At 45.4% G+C, this 12,316-nt stretch overlaps 1 long non-coding RNA gene across 1 annotated transcript; it reads left to right on the top strand.

Annotated features, from left to right (window-relative positions):
* The first annotated feature begins 9,880 nt into the window (after window positions 1-9,880).
* LOC136539533 (uncharacterized) lies at window positions 9,881-11,665 on the top strand. The gene is made up of 3 exons (XR_010779706.1): window positions 9,881-10,407; window positions 11,177-11,303; window positions 11,479-11,665. It is a non-coding gene; the product is annotated as an uncharacterized lncRNA (long non-coding RNA).
* Window positions 11,666-12,316: the final 651 nt, after the last annotated feature.

The raw sequence follows: 12,316 nt of genomic DNA, 5'->3' as shown, positions 1-12,316 counted from the left end.
CAGCAACTATAGCTGCTCTCGCTGTCTCTGCATCTGGATACTTGCGCTTTCTGGTTGCTAGCTTCTTCGTTGCCTTGCCTTTAGGATCGGCAGGCTGGCGAGGCGGGGGCCTCCGATCCTCATCACCGGGACCACCTCCGACATTCTTTGTGTGAGCCATCTGATGAATCTGAAGAGAATCAACTGTCGCTGACAAGAAACAATTGCCTCTGACACTTTTGAGGCTTGGCCTCGTTCTGTACTCGCGAGCTTGGCCCCGAGTTAACTGACAACTACCACTGACACATCAACGGCACCGACTCGCTGCATGATGGAATAGATAGGATATACAAATAAATACAATATATCTAATAGATGTGAAACCCTAGGAAGCAAGCAATTTAGATACGAAATTGAAACGACTGGCCTGCTACCCTGACGAACCGGCGATCCGAAGAAAAGAGAAGCGACACGCGGGGAACCACCGAATCGGCAACGAAGCTAGGGTACACGATGAGCAGTGAATCGATGGCCCTAGATGCAATTCAAGTCAGTGCTTACAATGAGGGTGCTGAGCTAGGTCAAGGGCGACGGCGTTAGGGCAGGGCCTTACCGGCGCTGGACGTGGACGACACTGCTGCTGTGGATCTTGGCGGCGTGCTGGAGCAGGGCTCGATGGCACTGGAGCTCGGGCTGGCCACGGCGGCAGCGCGGGGAGCTCTTTGGCGCGGGGCGCAAGCGAAGCTGCGGTGGTGCACGGGAACGGCGGTGCTGGCAGGTGGCACGGGAGCACGGGGAGGAGCGGCGCTAGGGCAGGCGTGGCGGAGCTGGGTAGCACGGCGGCGCTTACGGTGGCTAGGGCGCGAGACGGTGATGATGGCGCGATAAGGATTAGGTCAGGCACGCGCGTGACATTATATGGGGTCCCCCGCGAGATAGAAATGGAAACGGAGATAAGAGACCTGATGCCGCATGAAATCTACTAACCGGACGCTCTGGTGGTAGCGACCGGACGCTACCACCCAGCGTCCGGTCGATTCCAGAGAGGTCTAAATCCTCTAGAATCGCGACCGGACGCGTCCGGTGGACACCGACCGGATGCAGCCAGGGTCCGGTCACCTAGCCTTGATGTCTTCATGATCGACCGGACGCTAAAGCTCCTCCTGACCGGATGCTAGGAAAACACTGTTTTAGCGTCCGGTCACTCCTGCTCGGTAGCTGTTCACCTCCTGTGAACTGACCGGATGCTAGACATTAGAGTCCGGTGCAGCGTCCGGTCACTCCTTCAGCGAATCTTCAAATTTCTTCGTGCTGCCTGTTCCCAATCAAGTCCCAACTCCAATAAGATCCAAATAAACACCAATTGGGACTGATGTGAGTGACCTCTCTCAAACCCTCAAGTTTTTCAAAATATTTTGCCTTAGGCTATAATTCTTTTTAAGAAAATAGGCAATAAGAGGGCAAATTAAGATAAACGACAAACAACATTCATGCATATGCAATACTTGATAAGTAAATCTAGTTGCTTGTCAAGTTTGATCCAAGGTTAAGCTTCTTCACACGCTTTTCGGCGGTTATCTTAACCATGTTAGACAAGCCCTATATGCATTACCAAAGATTAAACATGTTGTATATTACAATGCAATGCAAGGGACAACACAAGCTCATCTTTTAGTAGAAGTTACTAAAATCAAGCACATTGAGCTCATTCCGCAATCTACAAAATGTAGCCTCATCTAGCGGTTTAGTGAAGATATCCGCCAATTGATCCTCGGTCCTTACACCTTCTAATGATATATCATTTTTAGCAACATGATCTCTAAGAAAGTGATGGCGGATATCTATGTGCTTGGTGCGAGAGTGTTGAACCGGATTATTTGCAAGTTTTACCGCACTTTCATTGTCGCACAAAAGAGGTACCTTTCTCTAGAACTACACCATAGTCTAGCAAAGTTTGTTTCATGTAAAGTATTTGTGCACAACAAGCACCCGCGGCAATGTATTCCGCTTCGGCGGTGGACAAAGCCACACTATTTTGTTTCTTGGAGGACCAAGACACAAGTGATCTACCAAGCAAATGGCACCCTCCGGATGTGCTTTTTCTATCAACTTTGCATCCGGCATAATCCGAATCGGAATAGCCAACTTAATTCAAATATAGCTCCTTTGGGATACCAAAGGCCAATGCTTGGTGTGTGCTTAAGATACCTAAGGATTCTTTTTACGGCAATTAAATGTGTTTCCTTAGGATTAGCTTGAAATCTAGCACACATACACACACTAAACATGATGTCGGGCCTAGATGCGGTTAAATATAACAAGCTACCAATCATAGAACGGTAGAGAGTTTGATCAACCTTGTTACCTCCCTCATCTAGGTCGAGATGTCCATTAGTTGGCATTGGTGTCTTGATTGGCTTACATTCATCCATCTTGAATCTCTTGAGAAGATCTTTTGTATATTTCTCTTGAGAGATGAAGATCCCTTCTCTCATTTGCTTGACTTGAAAACCAAGAAAGAATGTAAGCTCACCAATCATGGACATCTCGAACTCCTTCGACATCAATTCACCAAATTCTTTGCAAGAATCTTCATTTGATGATCCAAAGATGATATCATCAACATACACTTGACAAATGAAGATATGCCCATCAAGCTTCTTGGTGAATAGTGTGGTGTCGACCTTCCCAATGGTGAAGCCCTTCTCAATGAGGAAGTCCCGAAGGCGCTCATACCAAGCTCTTGGGCTTGCTTAAGCCCATATAATGCCTTGGACAACCTATAAACATGATTAGGATATCTAGGGTCTTCAAACCTGGGAGGTTGATCAACATAGACTAGTTCATTAATAAAGCCATTTAAAAATGCACTTTTCACATCCATTTGATATAATTTCATTTCATGATGTGATGCATATGCAAGGAGGATACGAATGGCTTCTAGCCTTGCAACCGGTGCAAAGGTCTCTCCAAAATCCAAACCTTCAACTTGAGAGAACCCCTTTGCAACTAGTCTTGCCTTGTTCCTCACAACAACACCTTGATCATCTTGCTTGTTTCGGAACACCCACTTTGTTCCAATGACTCTTGCACCTTTTGGTCGCTCTTCAAGAGTCCAAACTTCATTGCGGGTGAAGTTGTTCAACTCTTCATGCATGGCATTGATCCAATCCGGATCTTGAAGAGCTTCTTCTACCTTAGGTAGGCTCAAAGCAAGAGACAAAAGAGTGATGAGCAATAAATGAAGCAAGTTTTTGATGAGCGTGTCATCACTCCCTTTGATGGACTCCCTATGATGAGATCTTGTGGATGATCTTGTAGTAGAGGTGTATTTCTTCTATTGACCACTTGAGGAGGAGGTTGTGGAGCATCAACATCTTGTGCTTGTACCACCATTTGCTCATGGGAGACATGAGTATCTTCATTTTCTACTCTCCCATCTTTTTCACCATCTTGTGGCACATTTGATGAAGAGGGTGGATCAATCACTTGTACATCATCTTCATCATCTTTAGGCTTGATGTCTCCAACCGGAATGTTCTTCATAGCCTCCCTCAATGGTTCATCACCTACATCATCAAGATTCTCATGTGCTCCTTGGGAGCCGTTAGATTCATCAAATTCCACATCATATGTTTCTTCAACCAAGCCGGTGGCATGATTAAATACTCTATATGCTTTGGACTTTGATGAGTAACCAACAAGAAAACCAATATCACAACGTCTTTGAAACTTCCCTAGGTGTTGCCGCTTCTTGTAGATGTAGCATTTGCAACCAAACACCCTAAAGAAGGAGACGTCCGGCTTCTTCCCATTGAGCAACTCATAAGGTGTCTTGCCAAGGAACTTTTGAAGGAATAGGCGGTTGGATGCATAGCATGCGGTGTTGATTGCTTCCGCCCATAGAGCTTCGGGGGTGTTGTACTCATCAAGCATAGTTCTTGCAAGAGTGATCAATGTCCGGTTCTTCCTCTCAACTACACCATTTTGTTGAGGAGTATATGTTGCGGAGACCTCATGTTTGATTCCAACTTCATCACAATAGGCTTCTATGTTTGTGTTGTCAAATTCTTTCCATTGTCACTTCTTATCTTCTTGAGCTTCACTTCAAATTCATTTTGTGCTCTCTTGGCAAACTTCTTGAAGCAAGATGCAACTTCGGATTTGTCATGAAGGAAAGAATACCCATGTATACCTTGAATAAGTCATCAACAATCACAAGACAATAAAGATTTCCTCCCAAACTCTTGTATGTTGTTGGTCCAAATAAATCCATGTGAAGGAGTTCTAGCACTCTTGTGGTTGACATGAAAGCTTTGGTTGGATGAGTATTTGCAACTTGCTTGCCGGCTTGACATGCACTACAAAGCTTGTCCTTCTCAAACTTCACATCCTTCAACCCTCTCACCAAATCATTCTTCATTAGCTTCTTGAGTGAGCTCATCCCAACATGAGCAAGTCTTCTATGCCATAGCCACCCAAGTGTTGTTTTGGTGAATAGGCAAGTCTTCAAGTTTGCATCTTCGGAGGTGAAGTCCACTAGATATAGGTTGTTGTATCTAAATCCTTTGAATATCACTTGTTATCATCCTTCTTAGATACAACAACTTCCTTCTCGGTAAACAAGCATTGGAAGCCAAGATCACACAATTGTCCAACGGATAGCAAGTTGAAGCTCAATGAAGCAACATATAGCACATTGGAGATTGAATGATCATTTGATATTGCCACTTTGCCCAATTCCTTTAACCTTGCCCTTTGAATTATCTCCAAATGTGATTCTTTCTTGTCCATCTACTTCTTCATCTAGTGAGGTGAACATACGAGGATCACCGGTCATATGTTGTGTGCAACCACTATCAATAACCCAATGACTTCCACCGGTCTTGTAGTTCACCTACACACAAGAGATCAAGCTTTAGGAACCCAAACTTGTTGAGGGCCCTTCACCTTCTCAACAAGTGACTTTGCAACCCAAATTTTCTTAGGCCTATTCTTATTGGGAGGTCCTAAGAACATCACTTTCATCTTTCCACTAGAATCCTTTCTAAGCATGTAGTGAGCATTGAAGGCAAAGGGTCTAGCATGCTTGGGCAAGGGTTGTGGTGGTGGAGTTTGGCACTCATGAGCAAAGTGGCCTTCTTGTCCACACTCAAAGCATCTCTTTGGCTTTGGCTTTGGCTTTGATTGTTGTTGTTGAGCTTGAGCCTTCTTCTTCTCTTGATTTGCCATGTACCCAATGCCACTTCTATCCATCTTCATGACGGTGTTCATTAGAAGCTCACTTTGAAGATACTTGCCTCTAGTGAACTTGCTCAATCCAATCTTGAGATGCTCTTTTTCCAACTTGAGCTTCTTGTTCTCTTCCTTAAGAGCATCATTGTTCTTCTCTTCCTTGAGCTTCTTGTTTTCTTCTTTGAGCTTCTCATTCTCAAGGATCAAGTCACCATCATGATCAAGAGTTTCTAGCACAATGGTGTTGTGGCTTTTGATTTCTTCAAGATCTTTCTTGAGCTTTGCATTGTCATTCTTGAGCTTGACAAACTCATCATAATCATCGGCCTCAACCACTTGCTTGCCCTTGCTACTAGAACCTTGCTCAATGCTCTCAATGATCAAGTCATCACATGATGTAGCTATATCAATCTTAACAACATGGTTAGTAGCATCATGTGGCTCATTGGATAGAAATTCTTGAGCAATAACAAGATTATCATGATTAATCTTAAGAGTAGTATATTCATCTTTTAGCTTGTTGTGGCTAGTGATGAGCTCATTGTGCACCCACTCAAGTTTATCATGTTTATCTTTAAGCTCTTTCTTAGAAGATTTGAGCTCCTTGAGTTTGGATGACATAGCATTCATTTGCTTCTCTAAGCTCAACACTTAGCATTTTCGGCTATGTCACATTTAGCTAAGAGAGAATCATTCTTAATCTCAAGCTTTTCATTTTTAGCTCTAGTCTTTATAATGATCTTAGTGTATTTCTTTAGCAATTTAGCAAGATCATCATAAGAGGTGATTCATATTCATCATCATCGCTATCACTATCACTATCATCATTATGAGCATGATCATCACCACTACTATCATCATCATGTGATACCTTTCGTTCACCTTTGGCCATAAGGCATAGGTGTGTAGAGGATGATGGCGGTGGTGGCGGTGAAGATGATGAAGAATCAATAACAATAGCGGCCACCTTCTCGTCGTCACTATCATCATCGGATGATCCACTAGATGAATCAATGTCCGTGAGCCAATCACCGATGATGTAAGCCTTTCCACTCTTCTTCTTCTTGTGGAAGTCCTTCTTCTTACCATCTCTCTTCTTGTATGGCTTGTTCTTTTTCTTCTCATCTTCATCTTCATTGCTTGAGTCATCTTTCTTGCCCTTGTTCTTGTTCTTGAACTTGTCTTTCTTGGGCTTTGTGCATTGGTGAGCTAGATGACCAAGTTCTCCACAATTGTAGCAATCCATCTCGGAGATTGGCTTTCTTCTTAGAGCTTGTGAAGAACTTCTTCTTCTTGCCATCGAACTTGATGCCACTCTTGTTGAGCTTCTTTAGCATCTTGGCGGTTTTCTTCACCATGAGAGCAAGGCTTTCATCATCAACTTCATCATCACTTGAGCTCTCATACTCAAGCCTTGCTTTGCCCTTCTCTTGGCTAGCTTTGAATGCTAAGTCTTTTTCTTTCTTCTTTGTAGAGGATGAGCCATCTTGAGGTGTGATGTGCATGTACATCTCATGAGCATTGATCTTTCCCAAGATTTAGTGTCGGTGTAGCGGTGGAAAGATCACCTTGATGTAGCACGGTCACAATATGCCCATATTTGTCAATGGGGAGGACACTCAAGATCTTTCTTACAACATCGGATGGTTGCATTTGAGTGAGTCCAAGCCCATTGACTTCCTCTACAAGAACATTCAAACGTGAATACATTTCATTAGCACATTCTTTAGGAAGCATTTCAAAAGAGTTGAGCTTTTTCATGACAAGATGATAGCGTTCCTCACGCTCACTCTTTGTTCCCTCATGGAGCGCACAAACGTCCGACCATAGTGCATGGGCGTCTTTGTGGTTCCTCACCCGCTTGAACACATCTTTACAAAGGCCTCTAAAGATGGTGTTGCGAGCCTTTGCATTCCATTTTTCATAATTCACCTCATCGCCTTGTGGGTGTGCGGGATCCTTAGGTTTTGGGAAGCCTTGCGAGGCGGCTCTAAGTATTCCAACATCTAGAGCTTCTAAGTACGCCTCCATATGAATTTTCCAATAAGGAAAATCGTCCCCCTCAAAGATAGGAGGAGGTCCATCCCGTGAGACATCTTTCTCTAGGCGGTTAAGCCTAAATACGTGAGCATGAGGCTCTGATACCAATTGAAATGATCAAGATGCCCAAGAGGGGGGGTGAATTGGGCTAATTAAAAATTTCTTTGCAATAATCAAGTCCTATGGTTAGCCCAATTAACCCCTTGTGCCTAGAAAGTGTTCCTAGTTGTTCTACCGCACAAAAGACTTGCAACCTAAGTTCGAATCCTACTCTAGCATGGTAATTCTATGAATGTAAGAACAAGAATTGAATTGCTCAAAGTAAATGCTCAAAGTAAATGCTCAAAGTAAATAGAGAGGAGAGGAAACACGGCGATGTTTTGCCGAGGTATCGGAGAGTCGCCACTCCCCACTAGTCCTCGTTGGAGCACCCGCGCAAGGGTGTAGCTCCCCCTTGATCCGCGCAAGAATCAAGTGCTCTCTACGGGTTGATTCTTCGACACTCTGTCACGGTGAATCACCCACAACCGCTCACAATGTGAGTTGAGTCATCCACAAGCTCTCCGGATGATCACCAAGCTCCCAATCACCACCAAGCCGTCTAGGTGAAGCCGATCACCAAGAGTAACAAGCACGAACTCTCATTTAACCACGACAAGCCTAGGGAGAAAGATGGATGCACACTTTGCTACTCTTGATCTCACTAATGAGGGCTCTCTTTGGGATTCTCAAATCTCAATCACCTCACTAGGACCTTGCTCTTCTTGGCACTCTCTAAGGTGTGTTTCAGCTGTTGAAATGAGCAAAAGTACCCCACACACGAGTGGAGCTTCTATTTATAACATGGGCTGAAAAACGAACCGTTATGTGCCTCTGCGGGGTGATCGGACGCTCCGGTCATGTTGACCGGACGCTCCGGTCAGTATACCCCGAACTTCAGTGTTTACAGTGTGATCGGACGCTGGGCAGCGTCCGATCAGCACTGACCGGACACGTCCGGTCATGATTTTCCCTCTCTGTAACCTTACTGGAGTCGACCGGACGCTGTCTCTCAGCGTTCGATCACTTAACCTCTCAACGTTCGGTCGCGCCAGACGCAATCACCTTGATCAAATGAACTGACCGGACCCTGAGCCAGCGTCCGGTCAAACCGGAGCCAGTGTCCGGTCAGTATTTGACCCTCCATTCACTTCCAACTCTCGATCATATATGAATGAAGTTTGCTCCATTGGATCTTAGGCATATTTTAGAGCTACCTAGTGCTAGTTTTAACAAGTGTGCACCACACCTTACTCACTAGACTCACCTAGGTCAAGCTACCCATCCATACCTCCCTTAATAGTACGGCTAAAGAAAAAACAAAGTCCTAAACTACTCTAAGTGTCTCTCCAACTTCAATCGACACTTAGAACTAGTCCATCCTTAACCTTGTCGTCCATCGTTTAAAAACCGAAACGATTTCCATCGTAGGGGCATGACCACCATGATTGCCCAATCGATCTTCATTTCCATGACCTAACTTAATTGCCTCTGTAAAACACACATTAGTCATAGTAATCTTATATTGTCATTAATCACCGAAACCTAACTAGGGGCCTAGATGCTTTCACTCGGCATCGAGGTGAGACAGGAGAAGGAGGCGCTCATGCTCGGTCAGAGTGCGTACGTCTCGAAGCTGTTGGAGCGTAGCGGCATGTCTGAGTGCAAGTCGTGCGTGACTCCGATGGAGGAGCGGCTGAAGCTGACGAAGGCTAGTACCGCGGCGAAGGTAGATGCAACACTCTACTGGAGCATCGTCAGCGGTCTGCGCTACCTAGTTCACACGAGGCTGGACATTGCGTTCGCCATGGGCTACGTCAGCCGCTTCATGGAGGATCACCGAGAGGATCACTATGCCGCGGTGAAGCGGCCGCTGCGCTACGTCAAGGGGACGGTGGATCAGGGGATCGTCTTCCCCAAGATCGACAGAAGTGGACTGCAGCTCATTGTGTTCAGCGATGCAGACATGGCTGGGGACATCGACGGACGGCGGAGCACCTCTAGCGTGCTCGTCTTCCTCGGGTCGGCTCCAATCTCATGGCTGTCGTTGAAACAGAAGCTGGTGGCGCTGTCCACGTGCGAGGCAGAGTACGTGGCGGCGGCCACAGCGGCGTGCCAAGTTGTGTGGCTGCGCCGGCTGCTGGGCGAGGTGACCGGTGTGGAAGCTCACCCACCAGCACTAATGGTAGACAACCAGCCCGCCATCTCCCTCGCGAAGAATCCGGTTCTCCACGACCGGAGCAAGCACATTGACGTCAAGTTCCACTTCCTCAGGGACTGTGTCGATGTAGGGCAGATCGTCATCGAGTTCGTCGAAACTGGTCGGCAACTCACGGACGTCCTCACTAAGCCGCTCGGCCGTCTTCGGTTCATGGAGCTGAAGAAGATGATCGGCATGGTGGAGGTTCTAGAGTTAGCAGCAAGATTAGGGGAATAATTGTAAAGTAATCTGCTGCTCCCCCTCTGTATGCGCGGCAGAGGCAGGCGTCGAAAGGGCTCTCCTGCTGCTGCACTATAGCCGCTGCAGGGGCATGCGCCGAAAGGCTCCCATGCCGCACTGTAGCCATAGCAAGGGCTGGCACCAAAGTCAGCTCTGCTGTCACATCTAGTCACTATAGCAGCATGACAGCCTGACATGTCTGTGTACTAGGATTAGATGGGTAGAGTTGTATATATAGCTTCTCACTGTAATTCAGTAAAGAGAGAGAGTTTAGTTTTGCCATCTCCTCTGCAGAGCTCCGGCCAACGCTGGTGCTTGTGCTGTGTGTGCGCGCTCTGTTCTCCCTTCCTCTTCTACCTCAAGCCGTAGTGTGTGGTTGGCAACGACGGTGAGCGGTCGGTTCACCCGTGCGGTAGATCTCGGGACCAACAGAGCTGCTAGCGCGATGAGGAGAAGGAGGAGGAGCGGGCGCGCCATGATGCGCGTGGGAATCAGGAGCAGGACGCTCGTGGGGAGCAGTAGGACCACGCCGCTGACACCGTCACACCACCGACGCCGAGGCTCTCTCCACCACGCTCTATGCTCAGCAGCGCCAGAAGCACGACGACGACTTCTACACGGCTACCTGCACCTCCTCCACCTTTGACTGCCACCAGGCACCAACATTGATCCAGGTGCCCTCTCTGTTTTTTCCAATGGTGAATCCCTATATCCCTAGATGCTGGTGTTTTTTATTTTGCTGCATCTGAAAATGAACGTAAAACATGCTTTCCGACAGTAGTCTGTGCTAATGAATGCATATCTCCTATATCTTCTATGTAGAGATTTGCTCTCTGGTGTTTATAAGAAATTAGAGTAAAGAGAGAAATTCACATTTTGTCGATATTACCACTCAGTGTTAATTGATTGATGAGATCACTAGGTGCTAGCAATGGAGTCTGAGCTATGCCATAATTTTCTTGCTTTCTTTGTCATGGAGTCCATTGCAGCGAGGAGCAATTTTGGTGTCCCGTGGTAAGCATTTCAGGTTTTAGTTGTATGTATAAATAGGAAGCTATTTTGGTGAGCATAATCTTTTTTGTGATTTAACAGAATTTGTGGTTAAACAGAGAACTTTTTGCATACATGTTTTCACTAAATTCTGACAGTTGTGCAGCAGTATGTTTCCATTTGAACTGAATCTATCTTCTTATCGTTAGTTGTATTCTCTTATAAATTAGTTTCATGTGGGGATGAATGGGGAATTTTCTTCAAGAAAACAATGAAGTTCTTGCAAGTCTGGTTGTGTAAATTGTTACTAATGAAATTGTCAGATCCTAGGTGCTTAATTTTATATTGCAGAATCCTAAATTTACATTCACATGTTCCAGTAAGAAGTGGAGTGCCTTTCTTTGCATTTCGCTTGGTGGAATGTGCAGATAAGTATTTACTCTGTTCCTCCAGGGCTGGTCATCCAGTTTCACTGTCAAATGGTTGTGGTGGCCGTTCTCATTCAGAAACTATAAGAGCTATTTGCTTCAGTGTGAGTGGAGCTTTGTTTGCATCTACTGCTGATGACAAACTTGTGAAGGTGTGGAAGACTGAGTCATGGTGTTGCATCAAGACTATGAAATGCCACACTTTGCTCTTGTTTCCTAAATTGTCACTGCGATAAGTTTATTTAGCATTGGCTATCTGAAATTTCCCTTGTTTCTATTAGAGCCGAGTCTTTCTATTTGCTGACTTGGCACGAATTCATTCTGCAGTTCAGTTCAAATGACTGCTGAATCAGAGAACGGCAATTACAATGCTTGGGCAGCGAGAGATCCTTCTGGAGTTCTCTCACCATACACGTTTAACCGCAGGTGGCTTCCCCCCTCCTGATTTGGTGAAAAGTTGCATCATTTTTATGATTTTGAATACTGTGGAGTCTGTTATGCTGACGTTGGTTGGACACGGAACATGCTCAATGATTCAAAATATCCTTTGGTTCCTGGGTAAGCACGTTTTCAGAATGCATTGAATCCCTCAGAGGAAACAAATCATCATAGTCAAAACATCCATTTGTCAATGGTACTAATTTGTGCAGGCATGAGATAGCTGGAGTGGGTGACCATGTAGGTGTTGGAACACATGTGAACTCATGGCGGGATTAAATGAATAGTCTAATATATTCAGTTAGGCCACCCATATTCAATTAGTCTCTAATTACCATCTGGCAACAGGAGCAGCTCAGGGTCGATGGGTATATGGAAGTGTCAGGTCTTCATTTTTTATGGAAGTGTTTTTCACTTTCATGGAAGCATACCTTTCTTTTTGCTGTTTGGTTCAATAATGATAGTTGAGAAGGATACTTTCTAATTCTGCCATCCTTTCTGCTGATCAGTATGATCAGTAGTTCAGTAAAGTGGTTCTGATCTCTGAACATCGCTGCACCTGCACGACAGACAGACATTAATTCACACTTTCGCGGGCATTGCCAAAGAAAACAAAAAAAACAGAAGCACTGTAACAAAACAAGAGTATACAAGTTCCCCCTTGCGCAAACTGATAATGAAAGCTTTGGCAATTGACGTGAACTTGCAACACTGCTATATACGCCTT

Source organism: Miscanthus floridulus, chromosome 2, assembly GCF_019320115.1.
Source record: "Miscanthus floridulus cultivar M001 chromosome 2, ASM1932011v1, whole genome shotgun sequence".
Lineage (NCBI taxonomy): Eukaryota > Viridiplantae > Streptophyta > Magnoliopsida > Poales > Poaceae > Miscanthus > Miscanthus floridulus.
The sequence above is the reverse complement of the archived record's forward strand: the minus strand, read 5'-3'. Positions and strand labels throughout refer to the sequence as shown.